Here is a 3240-nt window from a genome sequence, read left to right as displayed (position 1 = left end):
CCTCTCTTACCTCGTATACAGCCAGAGTTAGTTTACCAGCTCCTCTCTTATCTCTTATACAGCCAGAGTTATAGAGCTAGTTCAACTGGGAGAAGGTAAACTAAGTGGGTTGATGTAATTCACTCCCTAGTCACAACGCTTGTGGCATGTCGTTGTCTGCGTCCCAAAATGCACTTTATTCCCCATATAGGGCACTGGTCAACAGTAGTGCACTATATAGGGAACAGGGTGCCATTTGGGACACACTCCGTCTATGTAGCCGGGTTTTAACTCAGTGTAGCGGTGAAAACTGCTGCCAATGTGGAATTGATTATACTTAAAAGCGAACAGGAGATTTTCTGAAGAAAGCAAAGGGGCCTATGTGTCATGTTAATTGTCATCTGCTTTCACATAATGGTACAAAAACCTCTTTAATTCTGAACAATATGAGCAGAGCGTCCTAGTAAACCTGAAGTCATTACTCAAAACATATGCCTGGGAACATAACAGAGACGGCATCCTCAATAGCACCTTATTCACGTTATAGTGCACTACTTCTGATCAGAGCTCTATGAGCACTATATAGGTGATAGGGTGCACTATATAGGGGCACAGTGGTCTAAGACATAGCTTCTCAGTGCAGGAGGCGTCACTGCAGTACCTGGTTCGATTCCAGGCTGCATCACATCCGGCGCTGTCCGGGTTTGGCCGGGGTAGGCCGTCATTGTAAATAAGAATTTGTTCTTAACTGATTTGCCTAGTTAAATAAAATAAAGGTTGCATATAGGGGATAGGGTGCACTATATAGGGAATATGGTGCACTGTATAGGGAATAGGGTGCCACCTGGGACATTCTGTGCTCAGAGACTGCAACATTCTGTGGAACACAACATTCTGGGGAACACAACATTCTGGGGAACACAACATTCTGGGGAACATAACATTCTGTGGAGAACAACATTCTGGGGAACACAACATTCTGGGGAGCACAACATTCTGTGGAGAACAACATTCTGGGGAACATAACATTCTGTGGAGAACAACATTCTGGGGAACACAACATTCTGGGGAGCACAACATTCTGTGGAGAACAACATTCTGGGGAACATAACATTCTGTGGAGTACAACATTCTGGGGAACACACCATTCTGTGGAGCACAACATTCTGGGGAACACACCATTCTGTGGAGCACAACATTCTGGGGAACACAACATTCTGGGGAGTTTCAGACCTGTGTTCAAATAATATTTCAAGTCATTAGAAATTCTTTATCTGTGCTTGCCTGGTGCAAAGGGCCAATTAGAACAGTCCCACAATTGCAAACTCCTCCCATCTGGCACTCCATACTGTCTAAATCAAAAGCATAAAGTATGTGAAAGATTTCAAACAGTATACTCTTACAGAAAAAGGTTCCAAAAGTGTTCTTCAGCTGTACTGAGTTCAAGTACACTCAAGTACACTCTCAGAAAAAAAAGGTGCTATTGAGAACCTTATAAAGTTTTTTGGCTGTCCCCAAAGGAGAACCCTTTGGTTACAGGTAGAACCCTTTTGGGTTCCATGTAGAACCTTTTGTGGAAAGGGTTCTACCTGGAACCCAAAAGGGTTCTTCAAAGGGTTCTCCTATGGGGATTGTACTTGAACTCAGGTCTTGCATGCAGTGAAGTATTGGAAACTGAGGGAAATATAATATAATAAATGAATGGATGACAGTTGGCAGAGACTTGGAGAAAAGCCTTTGAGGATTTTTCTCTCTGCAGAAATATCTTTTGCTTGTTCTGTTATTCACACAGCCCCTCGGCTCTGCAACAATGCAATACCCCATTGTCAAAACCAGCCAGGTTCAGGCACTGTACCGTACACAATGCCTGGTAGAAATTGCCTTGTCAATATTTACCATATGATTGATCTCTTTCCCAAAAGCATTATGCAGGAATTCATGTGAAGTACCATTTTGATTGTCACATGCTTTGTAAACAACAGGTGTAGACCAGCAGTGAAATGCTGACTGACGGGCCTTTCCCAATAATACAGAGAGAACAATAGAAATGGAAGAAGAATACGAGGAATAAATGCACAATGAGTAACGATAACTTGGCTATATACACGGGGCACCAGTACTGAGTCGATGTGCAGGAGTACAAGATAATAACATGGCTATATATACAGGGCACCAGGACTGAGTCGATGTGCAGGAGTACGAGATAATAACATGGCTATATACACAGGGCACCAGTACTGAGTCGATGTGCAGGAGTACGAGATAATAACATGGCTATATACACAGGGCACCAGTACTGAGTCGATGTGCAGGAGTACGAGATAATAACATGGCTATATACACGGGGCACCAGTACTGAGTCGATGTGCAGGAGTACGAGATAATAACATGGCTATATACACGGGGCACCAGTACAGAGTCGATGTGCAGGAGTACGAGATAATAACATGGCTATATACACGGGGCACCAGGACTGAGTCGATGTGCAGGAGTACGAGATAATAACATGGCTATATACACGGGGCACCAGTACTGAGTCGATGTGCAGGAGTACGAGATAATTGAGGTAGATATGTACTGTGCATACTGTATAGGTAGGGATAAAGTAACTAGTCAACAGAATAGATAATAAAGTGTATGTGATGAATCAAAACAGTCAAGGAAGATAGTCCGGGGAGCTATTGGTTAACTATTTAACTAACTATTTAGCAGTCTTATGGCTCGGGGGAAGAAGCAGTCTATGACATGGGGGGGGCTGGAGTCTTTGACAATTTTTTCAGGGCCTTCCTCTGACACCACCTGGTATAGAAGTCCTGGATGGCAGAGAGTGGTCGACCTTGTGGTCGGATGCCAAGCAGTTGCCATACCAAGCGGTGATGAAGCCAGTCAAGATGCTCTCAATGGTGCAGCTTAGAGAGGACCTGAGGGCGTAGGTGTTCCTGTTGACCAGGTGGGAGAGGGCAGTGTGGAGTGCAATAGAGATTGCTTCATTTGTGGATCTGTTGGGACAGTATGTGAATCTGTCCCAACGTCTGGCCCCACGGCCTTGTGAATGTTAACCAGGTCTTACTCACATCAGCTACGGAGAGCGAGATCACACAGTCGTCTGGAACAGTTTGTGCTCTCATGCACGGTTCAGTGTTGCTTGCCTCAAAGTGAGCATAGAAGGAATTTAGCTCGTCTGGTAGGCTCAAGTCACTTGTCAGCTCGTGGCTGGGTTTCCGTTTGTAATCCATGATAGTTTGCCACATCCGATGAGCA

The sequence above is a fragment of the Salvelinus namaycush genome, unplaced genomic scaffold (assembly GCF_016432855.1).
Source record: "Salvelinus namaycush isolate Seneca unplaced genomic scaffold, SaNama_1.0 Scaffold391, whole genome shotgun sequence".
NCBI lineage: Eukaryota > Metazoa > Chordata > Actinopteri > Salmoniformes > Salmonidae > Salvelinus > Salvelinus namaycush.
Note: the sequence above shows the minus strand (reverse complement) of the source record.